Source organism: Ovis canadensis, chromosome 19, assembly GCF_042477335.2.
Source record: "Ovis canadensis isolate MfBH-ARS-UI-01 breed Bighorn chromosome 19, ARS-UI_OviCan_v2, whole genome shotgun sequence".
NCBI classification, from domain to species: Eukaryota; Metazoa; Chordata; class Mammalia; order Artiodactyla; family Bovidae; genus Ovis; species Ovis canadensis.
The window spans coordinates 27,175,361-27,192,461 of record NC_091263.1 but is presented as its reverse complement, the minus strand read 5'-3'; the positions used below and the strand labels follow the sequence as shown (position 1 = coordinate 27,192,461).

General features: G+C 49.8%; 1 long non-coding RNA gene and 1 pseudogene across 1 annotated transcript; one reads left to right on the top strand and one right to left on the bottom strand.

The window, feature by feature from the left end:
- The first annotated feature begins 3,098 nt into the window (after nt 1-3,098).
- On the top strand, nt 3,099-7,355 carry LOC138424795 (alpha-N-acetylgalactosaminide alpha-2,6-sialyltransferase 6-like; annotated as a pseudogene).
- Nucleotides 7,356-9,125: 1,770 nt separating this feature from the next.
- LOC138424665 (uncharacterized) lies at nt 9,126-16,627 on the bottom strand. The gene is made up of 3 exons (XR_011250931.1): nt 16,559-16,627; nt 9,553-9,976; nt 9,126-9,387 (listed from the first exon to the last, which is right to left on the bottom strand). It is a non-coding gene; the product is annotated as an uncharacterized lncRNA (long non-coding RNA).
- Between the last annotated feature and the right edge of the window lie 474 nt (nt 16,628-17,101).

Here is a 17,101-nt window from a genome sequence, read left to right as displayed (position 1 = left end):
CTCTTCCATTCTTACACAGATGACTGCTCAGAACCTGCATCTTTCTGAGTCACACTTGGGTGTCAATACTGTTTTTAAAGGTATTTTTAAAAGTCCAGTCCAATAAAATATCAAAGCATCGATCTTTTATCCACCTGACGTTCCCTGGTCCTCCAGCCTGGGCCTCCTGCCAAGGAAACTGGCCTGGGGGAGGTGGGAGAGGGTGGCTTCTCCTCCTTGTCCTTCCCTTCTTCTCCCTCCCTTCTCACTCTGCTGCCCTTCCTCAGCCAGGGCTGGGCTGGGCTGGCAGGGTGGGGAGCAGAAAAGGCATATCATGGCTGCTCTGGGGACAGCTTGGCACTGAGGTCCTCTGTGTGGCAGTGCCCGAGGCTGCCTCTTTCCTGTAGAGCATCTTTGTGGGTTTTTCAAGGAACTCCCGTCACTGATCTGGGTGATACGTTCTAAGCCTGGCTGCTACCCCCGCATTTTCCATGGACTTCCCTGCTGGTTGTCTTCTCGTGTAGGATGCTCCCAGGACAGTGAAACTCTGGCTTCCGTGGTTGGGCTTCATCTCTGGCCCTGAGAAGCTCAGGCCCCCCTTCTGGGAAGGGCAGGTCTTTCCCAGGAGGCCCACTTCTTGCTGTACTGCAGATGCACCTCACCTCAAGGACTACACAAGGTGGCTACCACGAGGTACGAGAAGACTACCAGTCCCGGCATCTCCAGATTCCGAAGACACAGCCTAGTTCTCCAAGTGATTCTCTTGAACGTTTCCTTCACTGGCTTCAAGGGTCACAGAAGCAGAAGAAGGTGGGCCCCGGAGAGAGGAGGGATATATTCAGGCTCCCTGAACTCTGTTTCTAAATACATCCTCTCCGTCCACGGCAGGGGCCATGGACACCTGGCCTGCATGCCTTCAGCAGACCTCTGCAGGACCAGCTCTTCCTCCCTCTGACTCTGCCTCAGGGCCACAAGTGCTGAGATTTAACAACCCAGGGGAAATGCTCAATCAGTGAAGGATGGGGTCAGCGACAAGATCCCTGGCTCCCAGTTGTGGGCGGAACAATCGTGAGGTTAGTTCTGCACAGTCTCTCAGAGCAGGGCAGGGACTAGGACAAGGTAAGAGAGGCTCCAGGGTGCAAGATGTAAGGCGGCATCTACCAGGGCTGTGCGAGAGTGGGTCCCTCCTTAATCTGGCACCCCAAGTACCTCACCCTAGTCCTGGCCTCCTCTCAGAGGGTCCCCGGCGGGATCGGGCCCTGGGTGCTCACAGCAGACGCGACTCAGTAACATCTGGGTCAGGCTCCTCTCTTCAGACCTGAGGTAGGAGGTGCACAGGCCCCTGGCTGAGCAGCTGCAGCTGGTCTCCTGCTGATGCTTCGAGATGGGAGACCAGCGGGAGCACTGGGCCCAGACGGGGTGCATTCTTGTGGGGTTTCCTGGCCCAACACACACCCAGAGAAGGCCCTCAGTCGAGGGGAAGGACAAAAGGAGGGAGAAGAGGTCAGCTGGAATCCATCTTGGCTGAGAGATGTGCGCCCATACCAGGACCAGATATGAAGATGACTGGTCAGAAAACAAAAGCAGAAAACTACCTTGATTTAAGCAACCTAAGCCAGCCCCGTTGCACATGACTCACTCTGAGTTCAGCTACATGTTCTTTTACACGTATTCTGCTTCTTTTTATAAACACCTTTATCTTTTCACAATCTTGGTCTCTGCTGAATTCTTCCTTCAAAGAAGACAAGAATAAAGGTCCTTCCTTCTAGTTTTTCACCACCGGAATCAGAACCACCTCCCAATAAACTACTTGTACCCGGGTCTCAGGTTTGCTTCTTGAGAATCCAAGACCCTTTCCTGCCTCTCCATATCAACTGCCAGCCTCATCTCCATCTGCCACTGAGGTGGTGTAGACGAAGTTCACAGGACTGGGTGTTTTAACCACTCCTGCCTGTAGGTTTCAGCCTCCCTGACCATGAACCTTCTCCTCCCTGGCAGTAGCCCCTCTTTCCCTCTGGTTCTGAGCCTGTCAGGCTGCCAGCACCACCGACAAACCCAAGAGATGGGACAGTCCTGGCGGCACTGGAACCTGTTTCCAGCTGGGAACAGACTGACGTCATAAGTGGTCTCCTTCAGGCTTTGTGGGGCTTTCCTCGTAGCTCAGCTGGTGAAGACTCTGCCTGCAATGTGGGAGACCTGGGTTCAACCCGGGGTTGGGAAGATCCCCTGGAGAAGGGAAAGGCTACCCACTCCAGTATTCTGGCCTAGAGAATTCCATGGACTGTATAGTCCATGGGGTCGCAAAGAGTCGGACACAACCGAGCGACTTTCGCTTCAGGTTTTTAAATAATTAATGAGTGGATGTTGGTTGCGCTGGGTCTTTGTAGTTGCACGGGCTTTTCTCTGCTTGGGGCAATCAGGGGCTACCCTCTAGCTGCTGTGTGGGGGCTTCTCACTGCAGTGGCCTCTCTCATTTGAGGGCGCGGGCACGGGCACTAGGGGGTGCGAATTTCAGTGGCTGTGGCTCCCAGACTCTAGAGCGCAGGATCAGTAGCTGTAGCACAAGGGCTTAGCTGCTCTGTGGCAAGCGGGATCTTCCTGGACCAGGGAGCCATCCTGTGTCTCCTGGCAGGTGGACTCTTTACCACTGAGCCACTGGGGAAGCCCTTCCTTCAGCTTGAAGAAAGAAAAGCCCACAACCCGCCCTCCCCCGAAATTAACCTTAACAATTGGAAACCCTCCAAATGACCAATAGTAGATGGTTAAATTACAGTATATCTGTACAGTGAAATATACACGGGCATTCAAAATGATGTGAGAGGCGCTCGATCGTGTACGACTCTTTGTGACTCCAAGGACTGTAGCGCACCAGGCTCTCTGTCCATGGGATTCTCCAGGCAAGAATACTGGAGTGGGTTGCCATTTCCTTCTCCAGGGGATCTCGACCCAGGGATCTAACCCGGATCTCCTGCATTACAGGCAGATTCTTTATGTCCGAGGCACCAAGGAAGCCCTTCAAAATGATATTGTATGTACTCTGTTCTTACTGATGCTGAGGAATTTTCATAACATATTAAATGATACAAAGATTTTTTTTTTAAAAAAGGAAGAAGCCGACAATGGAGATGAGGGTAGAGACTGGGAGGAGAGTTTTCACTCAGATTTCAGGGCTCTCTGCCTTTCCTCCTTCCTGGCATTTCAGCTCCCACTTTCCAGTCGCTCTGGCAGCCTCAGGTTCTGACCTGCCCAGAATATGGCATGGCAGGGTGACAGAAGTAGGCACATCCCCCCGTGTCCCCACGTTGACTCATGAAACAGGGCCATGGTCTGGAGGCTAGGGGAGCAGAGGAGAAAGTGTGGGAACAACTTATACTTGAGGAAGGAAGTGGGCTTGGGGCCTAGAAGGTGACACCTTGTTAGGGAAATTAAATAGTCTTGTTTAGGCTCCACAGACAGAGCAGAGCAGGCCTCTGACCTTGCTTCTAACCTGCCTGGACACTCCCCTGACTGTGAGTGACTGCTTGCTGTGAGTGGAAGCATTGTAAGCACCATAGGTAGAGGATGAATCTTGAGACTGTTGAGCCCCTGGAGGTGCCCTGGCCAACCAAGTCCTGGGCTTAACAACATTCCAAGTTTTATAAACATTAACAGGAAACCAGAGCTGCTATTTGCTCACAGATTAATGATATCAGTTTGCATCCTGGGATTAAAAGCGGGAACCCTGAGGTGCAGCCTTTGAAGTCTCACCCAAGGAGCGGATGCGATGCCTGGGTCTTTTTTCCCAACTGGGACTCCAGACGTGCTGTGTTGCAGGGACTTCCCACTGCTGTTTGAGCCTGGATGCTGGTCAAAACCCAATTTGGTGATGTATCCTCTCAGCTCAGTTCAGTTCAGTCGCTCAATCATGTCTGACTCTGCGACCCCACAGACTGCAGCATGCCAGGCCTCCCTGTCCATCACCAACTCCCAGAGCTTGCTCAAACTCATGCCCATCAAGTCAGTGATGCCATCCAACCATCTCATCCTCTGTCATCCCCTTCTCCTCCTGCCTTCAATCTTTCCCAGCATCAGGGTCTTTTCCAATGAATCAGCTCTTCACATCTGGTGGCCAAAGTACTGGCGTTTCAGCTTCAGCATCAGTCCTTCCGTTCAGGACTGGTTTCCTTTAGGATTGACTGGTTTGATCTTGCATATGTATCTTCTGTTGCTTCTATTTATCTTTTCTTTTAATGTTAGTATATTGAAAGTAAGCTAGATAATCCTCTAACAAACATTTGTATTATTTATTTATATAGAATGGGTGGCTTATTTTGTTAACAAATCCTTTGAACCTGAGACAAAAGTGAAAACTTTCAGCAAAACACACGTGCAATTATGATTTTGTAGAACAGGAGGAATCCAGGGAAGGGATCATTTTAGAGTTCAGGTGTGATGTTAATGCTACGCCAAGAAAACCAATTCCACCTTAGTGTCTGCTTTCTTGGGTCACTACCGGCCTCAACTGTTGCAAGTTGGGTTCCCCAGAAGAATCTCTGAGAGGGAGATAAGGGTGATTACGTTGATTAAGGGGTGCCCTTGAGGTCAACAGCTGTCGGAGGGAGAGGAGGGAGGCAAGAATTGAGGAGATGGAGAGGTGAAGCTGTGAAAGCCTCAGCTCACCTCCCCGCCACCTCCCCCAGGAGCTCTGTCACTGGAATGACCCTTCTGAGACACCTCAACTTGGGTTGAGAAAGTCAGGCCTTTACAACCTGGTATAAACCAGTCGCTGAATGCAGGCTGGACCTTAGCTAAACAATTCCTGAGACTGCCGACAGCAGGGGGCCACCTGCCCACAGCACTCCCAGAAGCTGGGGGAATAAGTCCTTCAGTCTGAAGGGAGACCAGGACACATCCCAACTGAGTCCTTTGGGCCTGGGTCCATCTCCTCCACCAGACAAGCTCGTTATGGAACACAGCAGAGGGGAAGCTCAGGGACCACCTTCACCTCTCACAACAGGCCTAACAATAATTACACCTTGGGCCACACTTATTGATGGGTGGACAAGCTGCTTCCTCCAACTTCAAGGAGCCTGCATTCTAAGAAAATCAGCTCTGGTGCTGGCAGGCAGGTAGGAGTCTTTGTCAAACAGAGAAAGTCACTATTACTGTGCCCTTTTGAAGTACCGGTTCCACCTCTGGCTGAGCTGGCTTGTGGGCCTCGTTTTCTCAGGATGAGAAATTGAAGGAGGGGTAGGGGAGAAAGAGGAGGAGGATGGCTGAGGCCCAGAGGGGTGAAGGGCAGGAAGGTAGATGGGGGCAAAAAGACCAGGAAGGCATCAGTAAAAACGAGACCAGCATTGGAAATAGGACCAAGGTCTGGGGAGTAAGAAGGAGGCTGGATCAGGGACCCTCCTGCCATCTCTCTCACACTTGCCTAACCGAACCTCAGCACTCCTAAGCCCACCTGTCTGTTGCACACAGTAGCTCCTGGTTGAAGTGTGTATTATCTCCTGCGTGGGAGGAGGAGATAAGTGGCTCAGTGGTAAGAATCTGCCTGCCAGTGCGGGAGACGCAGGTTTGAACCCTGGGTTGGGAAGGTCCCCTGGAGGAGGAAACGGCACCTCACTCCAGTATTTCTTGTCGGGAGGATCTCATGGACAGTGGAGCCTGGCGGGCTGCAGTCCATGGGGTTGCGAAGAGTCAGACACGGCTGAGCAGCCACATGAGCACCTGCTTAGTTGCACTTGGCTCCTGACGACAAGACTCAAGCAGGCTTTCCTCATTACCAGGTTATTCTACTCAATGTCCCCCATACACTCAGCCTCCCAGCCTCCAAAACAGCCATTTCACCCCACACTCTGTCCTCATTCTCAGCCAACTGCCTTGCTTCTTGGCTTCCCCTGTGACTCAGCGGTAAAGAATTTGCTTACAGTGCAGGAGACACAGGAGATACCAGTTGGGATCTGAACCCTGGGTTGGGACAATCCCCTGGAGGAGGGCATGGCTACACACTCCAGTATTCTTGCCTAGAGAATCCCACGGACAAAGGAACCTGGCAGGCTACAGTCCATGAAGTCTCAAAAAGTCGGACATGACTGTGCAACTGAGCATGCCCTGTACACCCTTATTTCACTGAAAAACCAGAATCAATCAAAACAGCTGTTTTGGCAGCGGGGCCTGGGCAGCCAGAGCAGCCCAGACCTCAACTCTGGGCTCCAGGCACCATGTGAGGGGGCTTGGGGGCTGAGAGGAGCTGGCACCCCCCAGGGGAGGTGTGACCCCACACCCCTCCCCCCTGGGCCATCCGCAGGATGCCGGCCTCTGCCCCACAGCAGTCGCCAGAGAGAGATGAGTAACAACAGCAGTGGTCAGCAGTGTGCGTGATCCTCTTTGCTCTCATCACCACCCTCACCCTCTGTAGCTCCAACAGTGCCAGTGAGGTCTCTTATTACAGCTCCCTGTGGGGCCAGATCCGCCAGCTGGTCAACCTCAAGAAGTGGAGCATCACTGACGGCTACATCCCCATTCTCGCCCACAAGACACTGCCCAGCTGGTGCCACCAATGTGATTGTCACCAGCTCCAGCCACCTGCTAGGAACCAAACTGGGCCCTGAGGTCAAGCAGGCCGAGGGCACAATCTGCATGAACGACACCCCCACCACGGGCTACTCAGACCACCTTGTGGGTAACAAGACCACCTTCCGCGTAGCAGCCCATTCCAGTGCATTCCATGTGCTGCGGAGACTCTAGGAGTTCATCAACCAGACCTCCGAAACCCTGTTCACCTTCTGGGGTCTCCCACCAAGATGCAGACGCCCCAGGACAGGCTGGTGCGCGTCATCCAGCGGGCAGGCCTGGTGTTCCCCAGCATGGACGCTTACGCCATCTCTCTTGGCTGCACGAGCCAGTCTGGTGACCTCTTCTGGAGTGAGGCAGGCAAGGACAGGGAGGAGTCCTGAGCCAGTCTGGTGACCTCTTCCAGAGTGAGGCAGGCAAGGACAGGGAGGAGTCCTGAGCCAGTCTGGTGACCTCTTCCGGAGTGAGGCAGGCAAGGACAGGGAGGAGTCCTGAGCCAGTCTGGTGACCTCTTCCGGAGTGAGGCAGGCAAGGACAGGGAAGAGTCCTGTTCGTGGTTGAGCACAGGCTGGTTCACCATGGTGACTGCGGTGGCATAGTGTGACCACGTGCACATCTATGGCATGGTGCCCCCCGACTACTGCAGCGGCCCTGCCTACAGCACGTGCCCTACCACTGCCACGAGCCTAAGGCGTTGGACGAGCATGTCACCGACACTCAGAAAGAAGGGCAACCACCACCACTTCATCAGGAAGAAGAGGGGCTTCTCTTCCTGGGCCCAGCTGTATGGAATCACCTTCTCCTACCCCTCCTGGACCTAGGCCACCCTGCCTGTGGGGCTCTCACAAAGGAGAAAGGAGAAGTGGGAGTCCACGCAGGCCATCTCCTGACCAATTGTGGCCTCCAAGAGTGTCTTCCGACCCATCAGACCTTGAAGAGGGTGTATCCTCCAGCCATTCAGGGCCTGGAGGAATCTCTTGGCCAAACAGGGATTTGGGCTTCTATGTGGTTAATGGGTGTCAAGGGTATTTCCTGTCCATTCAGGGTCTGAGCACAGTCAACCAGAGTAATCTGAGGCTAAGGTTATGTCCTTTCCCATGAGGCCTTGGTTCAGAGCCCAGGGTGGACCCCAAATCACTTCCTATTGGCTGGACGGTGGGGTCCTGTCCCAGGAAGCTGAGGATTTTGTGTTGCCCCCTCCCTTTCCAGAGCTAAAGAGAGGTTGTGTGGGGGTAGGAGGCCAGGCTGGGGCATTTGTGGGGTTGGGGATCTCCAGGGGTGAGGCTGGGGACTGGTATCTTGGTAATCTCCCTGGGATTCGTCTCTGCACAAATGACATCTGCATCTCCCATGCTCAAGTGAAAAACAGGATCTATTTTCTCTGCAAATGTCTCTATTTCGTTCCTTTTAGGGGTGGAGTAATATTCTATGGGGGGAAGTGATGGGAGGGAGGCCCCTGAGGGAGGGGCTATATGTATACATATGGCTGTTTCACTTCACTGTGCAGCAGAAACTAACATAGATTATAAAGCAATTATAGTCCATAAAAATAAGACAAGAAGAACCATAATCCATTAACTCCTCTCTTTGCCTCACCCTGTACATCCAATCCACTAGCACGTCTTGTTTCAGCCTTCAAAATATATCTGACTCCGCAGCATGCCCCGCTAGAACTGCAGTAGTAGCTTCGCCGCTCTCTCCTGTCACTCACTCCTTGAACAACCCCCACTCGGGTGACACTGTCCATTTCCTGGTCCGTCCTGCACAAGCTGTTTTCCTGGGAGAAGAGTGAGGCAGAGGTGAAGGGACACACACTGGGGCAACAGCCTGATTCAAAACCCTACCTCCGGGCTTCCCTGGTGGCTCAGTGGTAAGCAATCTGCCTGCCAGCGCAGGGGACAAGGGTTCGATCCCTGATCTGGGAAGATCTGATGTGCTGTGGAGCAGCTAAGTCCAAGCACTGCAACTACTAAGCGTGTGCTCTAGGGCCCCGGAACCAGAACTACTGAGCCCAGCTGCAAGTACTGAAGACCGCGGGGTGGAGCCCATGCTCCGCAACAAGAGAAGCCTCCACAGTGAGGAGCTCACACAGCGAAACGAGAGTAGCCTCCACTCACCACGACCAGAGGAAAGCCTGCGTAGCAGCGAAGGCCCAGCATGGCCGCAAATAAATGAATAAACATTTTTAAAAACCCATCTATGATTAGCCACGCGCCCTGGGGCAAAATTATTCAACCTCCTCTTTCCTCACATTTCTTACTTGTAAAGTAGGAGTAACAAATATGGATTTGGCTTATAGAACTCGTCTGAGGGCTAAAGGGAGTCCTCTCCCCTAACAGCTCAAAACTGCACTCGTTTACTAAGCACCTGTGAGAATCCAGGCTTCCTGCTCAGTCCGGTACACATTCCTGGTTTTCAAATTGGACACACACATACCTGGAGGCAAGTGACAGTGGGCCAGGGGCATTCTAAGCCACAAGGTAAATGTTAAAAAAAAAAAAGAAATCTTGAATACAGTTGACAATGGGGAAAGACATTTCCATGAAAAGAGACCATTTATGTAATGGTGTGGGAGGAATAACAGCAAGGACTTAATGAATACTTATTGTATCAGGCATTGTTCTAGGAGCTTTATAAATACCAACTTACTCAATTTTCTAGCAGCTCTATGAAGCAAGTCCGGCATTATGCCCATTTTATAAGTGAAGAATAAACGGAAGAAGCTGAGTAACATGCTGAGGTCACCTGGCTAATCCAGACAGGATTTGGAATCTGGCAGCGTGGCCCCAGCGTGGGTCCCTCTGACTTTCACCTTCCACGGTCTCGCTGCGAAACAGCTGCCAAGGGACAGGCCTTGAAAGGACACAGGTTTCAGAAATGAGTGACAGGAGAGAGACAAGTGGGAAAGAAGAGATGGGAATGAACAATGGTAGCTTTGGGTGCCCTCCACCTGGGCTTGAATCCCAACTCAGCCACATCCCACCTGTGGAACTTGGACCCAGTACACAGGTTCCTTACCTGTAAAATGAGTTCACAGCTGTATCTTTAGGCAGCTGGGTACATAGAAAGCAGCCACTGCTTATTAACCATCCTTCTCCTTTAGGATCTTCTTCCTGTTATTATGGACTTCCCTTGTGGCTCAGCTGGTAAAGAATTCGCCTGCAACGCGGGAGACCTGGGTTTGATCCTTGGGTTGGGAAGATCCTCTGGAGAAGGGAAAGGCTACCCACTCCAGTATTCTGGCCTGGAGAATTCCATGGATGGTATAGTCCATGGGGTCACAAAGAGTTGGACATGACTGAGAGGCTTTCACTTCACACTTCCTGTTACTGTAAAAGAGTTGAGCTCTTCTAGATCCCAATTTACCGTGATGCTATGATAAAAGGGTCAATCCACCAAGAACACATCGCATCTGTAAACGTGTCTGTGCCAGTGAACAGAGCTGAAAGACATAGAAAGCAAGACTTGATAGAACTAAAGGAGAAAAAGACACATCAACAGTGATCATTGCAGGGCCTCCCTGGTGGCTCAGCCGTGAAGAATCCGCCCGCCAATGCAGGAGACACAGGTTCGATCTCCGGCTCACAAGATCCCATACGCTTTGGAGCTACTAAGCCCATGTGCCGTAATCATTGAACCCGTGCTCTAGAGCCTGGGAACCACAATTACTGAGCCCGAGAGCCACAGCTAGAGAAGCCCATACGCCCGAGAGCCTGTGCTCCGCAGCAGGAGAAGCCTCCGCAGAGAGAAGCCGGCACACCGCAACTGCAGATGAGGCCTCGCTCTCAGCCACTGGATCGAAAAGCCCGTGCAGCGACGAAGGCCCAGCACAGCCAAAAACAGTAAATAAATCTTTTAAGAAACAACAATGATAATTGTGGACTCTAACAACCCTCCCTCAACAACAGACAAAGCAACTAGACGGAAAATCAGGATCTATAAGAGCTCAGCTCCACCACCAGCTAACAGAACTCACTGACATTTACAGAGCACCCAGCAACAACAGGATACACATTCTTTTTAAAAGCTCAGAGATCAAATACTAACAGAGGCTATAGCCTTGTGAATAAAACAAGCCTCAACAAATTTAAAAGAATTTAAATCATATACAGTGTACTCTCTGACCATAATGGAACTTAACTAGAAATCAGTAAAAGAAAAATGTCCAGATACTTGGAAAGGAAACAACACACTTCTGATTAACCCCTGAATCAGAGAAAGTCTCAAGAGAAATCAAATACACACAAATACGCACATAGTGAATTGAGTTATCCTTAGTACCATTTATGCTAACTTATGGCTTGCAGGGAACAGTGCTGTTAAATCTAATGTACTGACCAGTCCACGTCAGTACACTACATACATGGGCACATACAGTATCCCATTATATTCCCACCAAAACTCTAAGAAAGAGAGTTTCTATCATTATTCCCATTTTATTAATGCGGCAACAGAAGCTTACATCAACTAAATAGCTTGTCTGAGGTCTCAGAGCTAATAAATGACAAAATCGGCTAAACTGAGGCACCAGAACTCTGTGAAAATGTCTGGTTTCAGGGAATACCTGGGAACCTGCCACAGATGACAACCCTACCTAACCAAACCCTTTATAACTAAGTCATATCTCCACACCCTTACCAAAACACTGCCCACAATCTGGTGTGAAATAGGCTTTCTCTCCAGCCCCTGATAACTGCCAGGAGGTGGGAAATTCAAAGGGAGAGAAGGACCACAAAGCCCTTCGCGTGAGCGGGACGAGATGTAGAAATCTCTGAGGTCATAAATGCTAATACCTCTCTTGGTATGAGTCAGAGGGTTCATTGAGAACATCAAAATAGTTTTATTTCCAGATAAACATCAGAACAGACATAAAAATAGTTATTTGACCTATGAAATATGGAAAAGTTCATATGCTTCTTTCTAGGGTGGGGTGGGAAGAGTGGTATGCAAGAGATTTTAAAATTGTACTTAATTTTTATTTTTAGCTCTGTGTGTGTGTATGAGTGTGTGTGCACACACACCAAGTCATGTCTGACTCTTTGAGATCCCCAGGATACTGGAGTGGGTTGCCATTTTCTACTCCAGGGGATCTTCCTGACTCAGGGACTGAACCTGCATTTCTTGTGTCTCCTGCATTGCAGGAGGATTCTTTACCACTGTACCACCTGGGAAGCCCCTTTAGCGCTGTAATAATGCCAAAAATGTAAGCAATATTCAAAATTTATACAAAATATAGCTGTCCATATAGCTGTCCCTTGTCCCCAACCCACATACTAGCCCCACACTCCAGAAAAAGATCACAAAAAATACTTTTAGTTCCTTTCCCCTTCTGGTATTTCCTTCAAAATTTCTAAATAGTAGGCCTATCCTGGGGCTTCCTGGGTGGCTCAGATGGTAAAGAATCTGCCTGCAATGTGGGAGACCCAGGTTTGATCCCCGGGTCAGGATGATCCTGGGGAGAAGGAGCTGGCAACCCGCTCCAGTATTCTCGACTGGAAAATCCCATGGACAGAGAAACCTGGTGGGCTACGGACCTTGGGGTCACAAAGGCTTATCCTACTATTTCTCAATTCATAGCTTTTATTTCCTGTTGATCTGCTGTTGGGAAGGTCGAGGGTTTGGTCCTCTTCCCCTCCTGACTCCTTTAACCTCACATAACATTTCAGGAAGATGGTTCCTAGGTCCTCACAGTTGACAACACACTGTACATAGACTTCTAAGTCCGAGGGTGTTTTTATCCCATTGAAAATTTCCTCTTAACTGCCACTTGATGCATAACACCTCATCATACAGAAGTTTATAAGTTTTTTTCAACTGCTTCCTTATTTTGGAATTTGGGTTGATTTCAACTTTCTTCTACTGTAAATAGCGTAAAAAAAACAAAATACTTGAAAATGCATTTTAAAAACACGTTTAAACATCTCCTAAGGATTCTTAGATGATCGATTAATAAATCAAAATATATGTTGTCAACTGTGAGGGGAAAATGGCCACAGAAAATACACTGGATGGTGTAAGAGCAAATACAGAATAAAAATAGAGTTAATCCTCCTTGTCTCAAAGAAGGGAAAAGGCTTTTCTCCCCGCTCCCTTTTTGTTTCAGAATTTCTCTGTCCTACTCAAATGTGCATAAATCTTTAGAATGACCTCATAACTGAGGATCATTTCCTGAGGACCTGGGAGCCATCTTTCTAAAGAGCAAACTGTATCCCAGTTTGCATGGAAGGGTAAGAGCCTAACCGGTGGCCCCTTGTTTGTACTATGAGAAGCTTGTTTCTCCTCTGATTAAGGCCAACACAAGGGGTCTCCCCAAGTACTTGGGTAAATGTGGAGCCAACTACGTGTGACGAAAGGTGCTGCTGAGTCCTCTTACCCGGGGAGCAGTTATTGTTCACCTCGAGAATGCGTATGTAAGGGGCTGTATCTGCTTGGCTAAATAAGGGGGTGCGATTGCATTCCATCTTTGCCATCTCTGAGCAGACTGCCTGCGATGTGATCACATTCTGATTTAATATAGTATATATATAGTATAAATGTACATTCTGGTTTAACATAGTATATATAGTCAATAATAAAAAGTGTTTTCTTCCTCTGCTGCCTTTGTGGAGAGGTTTTCTGGGCTGGGAGAAGATTTTGCTTTTTTAAACAATATTCTTTCTGTAACCAAGCAGGACCCTGTGGGGCCTTTCCAGGACAGACCCCTCCCCCCAAGTCCTCTGTTATAGTTACCCTCTGAAGTACCTAGATAACAGTATCTGCTGCAAATTTCCTGAGTTGTTTTACAGATGCTTAAACCTCCACCAAATGGAAAAAGTTAACTGCTTGATGACCATGAACGTGTAGCCCCCAGACTTTCTGGAGCCTGAGGATTGATAATGTCCACCCCTGTGACACTGCCCTGTTACCTCACCATCAGCCAATCAGCAAATTGTGCAAGAGCTGAACACAGGCACTTCAATTCCCTTCCCTCATCTGGCCTATAACATGCCCTCCCTCAAACCCGTCATGGAGTTCAGTGGGTTTATTTGAGCATTAGCTTACCCAGACTCCTTGTCTGGCACCTTAAAATAAACACTGCAGTTTCCTTCCCTACAACTCAGGGTCAGTAGATGGGCAAGCAGACCCAAGTTTGGTTCCGTAAGATCTCAATGATGGCACTCTGCCATAATGATATTAACGTCTGCCGTCCCTGGATGGAGTGGAATCCCGCCTGTTACTAAGGTGTCAACTCATCACTACATTAGTTTTCATACGAGAGAGTGAAAGTTTGTGTGCGCGCCTCGCCTTGGAAACCTCAGGCCTAGCACCGCGTCCTGTCGCTCTTCAGACCCTATTTCAGAGGATGACCTTTCTGTCCTTTTCAGTTACTTGCTCGTGGCTCCTAAACATTCTACAGATGGCACGGGACATCCCACGTCTTGTGCTGCCCCTCCCCACTGAGAACCAGCTACCTCACATCTTTAAATTGAGGCTATCTTCACCTTCTCCTGTCCTTGAACTTCTTTCAACCATAGACTATGACCAGTTTCCAAGACACACCATCCTCTGTTCCTGACAAGACTCTGTGAGTAAAGAGCCTATTGAGAATCTGCTAGCAAGAAGACAATCGAACGTGATTTAACTCACAGAAATGATACGCCATCACCTTTATCGTGTCTGCATTCCATGGTTAGAATTGAGTTGCAGGTCCTGCCCAGTTCAGGAGGAGGGGATCACTGGCACATCCTTCAGTTTACCCATCACAGTCTTCTGAGACTTTGGTTAGACACAGGCTCATACCTCCTCATCCTGTGATCCCTGCCTCCTAACCTTCCTTAATTTTTCCTACCCTCTTGTCTTGCAGTGCATTCTGGTAGTATCTTCAGAGCTTTCTTAAAAGTCACAAGTTCTTCTTCTCCTGAGTTTAACCTTAATTCATCCGTTGCATTTTGCACTTTTAGCCATTTTGTATTTCTTATTTCCAGAATATCTACTGTTTTCTATATCACACAAACTAATTTCCACAGCCTTGTTATTTCATCATATTCCACTACTTTTTGAAATACATTAATACATTAGTTTTAGTCTTTATTTATAATTTCTGTATCCAAAGTCCTTATGGGTTTGGTCTCGAGGTTTGATGTTTTTGGTTAATTCTGATCATTTCTGGCTCAGTTCCCTGTATGTTTTGATTTTCCATTTGTTTGGATTTTGGATTGTGAACCCATATTACTTGGAATTTTACCTAAAATTCTACCTTTTCCACCCTGCTTTGCCTATTTGGATCTATTTTCCCCATATCAGGTACGTAGCCCTCTGTATCCCTTCCCGTGACGTGGCCTCAGCTTGACTAGGGTTCTCCCAGCAAGATCCCTAATCTGCTGTACCCGACTCTCTGCTTCCAGTTCTGGAAACCTCTCCTTCCCTTGGTCCTTTTTAAGCCTAAAGCAGTAGCAGTTCATTTTGCCATTATGCTGTGGGGAAGAGGTTGCTGCATTTGTCCCTGTGGAGCTGCTATTTGCCCGTATCTTTGTAAATAGCCCCACCTTTTAAAAAAAATTTTTGGCTGCACCAGATCTTCGTTGGGGCACACGGGACCTTTAGTTGAGGCACACGGGATCTAGTTCTCTGACCAGGGATCCAAGCCGGGCCCCTTGTGTTGGGAGCGTGGAGTCTTAGCCACAGGACCACCGGGGATGTCCCTAAATAGCCCTTTATAAATCAACTACCTGATTTGATAGAGATTCCATACTTGACCCAGCTTATGTGCCTTCCCAGACTGCTCAGCCCTGCTGGCCTTCCAAACACTGACTGCTTCCCAGTTGGAGTGTCCCAGTGTGTCAGCATCCCCAGGGATTAGGTGATGGCTGTAGGGCAGCCTCTGTCATGCCCACTGCACCCACAGAGGTGACAGCTGTGCTTCTAGGTCTGACCTGCCTGTATCCGCGGAGCCTCTGGCTGTCCCAGTGGCTGCCCAGAGAGCCCAGGTTACACAAGCCAGAAATGCAGGGAAGTAAACACCCCACGGGCGAAACATGGACCAGAGAGACTCAAGAGAAAGAGAGGATTAAACTGCTTGCCCTTTGGCCCTGCAGGTGACTGTTCTAAGAGGCAGTGGCTCTGGGAGCTGGTGACCAGAGCACTCTCTCACGAAGCTGTGGCCAGCTCAGGAGTAAACCTCTGTGTACTGTTCTTCCTCTCCTAGCCTCACTCCCCCTTTCCCTTCACTTTGTTCCCTTGACTCACACATCCCAATATGGCAATTACTACACAGGCTTTTTGCGTCAGCCTCTGCTTTCTAGGGACAGAGCTAAGACAGGCATTGAGGGGGCTGTCCTTTGAGGAATCTGGCTCTGTGTGGGCCTCAGACAGACTCCCTCCTTCCCAGCCCAGCCTTTGTCTCCTTGCCTCCTCACTGCAGGGGCACAGCGCATGAACACCAGGCTCCCGACCCGAGGGACCCCAGGGTGCCCAGGGTGACGCAGGCTCCGGTTTTCCTCACTTTTCTGAATTTGCATCCCAGGTTCTGAGATCTTTTTGTGCTTTTCTGCTGCATCAGTCATTTATTTTAAAAGGTGTTTTAAAATAATCACCCAGTTTCTTGGGTAGTCTGAACCAGAAGGGTGCCCCTAGACTTTCTCATTGACTATATTACCTGGAAACCCTCTTTCTATTTTGTATTTCTGCTCTACCTTTTTCTTTCTTTTCCTCAGCCCACTGTCATTCATCCCTTCCAGGATTTGATGTAGGCATAGTCTCTGGAAGGCAGAGACTCTGCACCCCTGTCCTACCCCAGCCTCAGCTCAGGGCTCCATAAATCTGCTACAACAGGCAAAAAGCAGGCAAGCACACTCCGTGTACAGCCTGGAGAGGCCCTAGGGAGGATGCGGACTCGCCCTTTCATCATGCTGAGTGGGAAACGGGCAGACACGCGTGGGCTCGGCCCTCCAGCCACCCCTGCTTCGCACACACAGAGGTGGGGCTGAAAGAATGACTCAAAATCATTTTGAAGATAGCTGTCCATGGCCCCCGACGGTCAACTTACATATGGCTCCGACTCACTGAGCAGGGAGCGCACAGAGGGGGCCCTTTGGTCACAGCGAGGGCCCAGATGACATCATCCGTGAGATGTGGCCATCAGCCCGTACACCCTAGACGTGTTGTTCAGAATCGGCCACCCTGCAAATGAACGGTCAGTGGAAAAGCAGCTGCCAATGGCCACAGAGAAGAATGGGCAGTTTCACGAACGCTCTGTGTGCCAGCTGCCTGCCTTTCTGACGGTCTACCTGACTGTTCCCCCAGCCCATGTGTTACCTGAGCAGAAACCCTTCTGAGCTCTGGTCATCCACGGTGTGGTGTCTCCAAAGACCACCCTGGCAATGGGGGGCCCAGGTGCACAGCTGAATTCGAGGAACTCTTGAAGTGAACCAGGCAGCTTTTCCATAGTGGCCTCCAGGGAAAAATCCATTCAGTTACAGGATTGAGACCTGGCCCCCTTGTCCAGAGGCTTCGCCCCTTGCCCTGAATGTGGGTGACCTCTGGATGTTCCCTAGGGCCCCGGAGAGTGGCCTGGCGGGCCTCATGACCT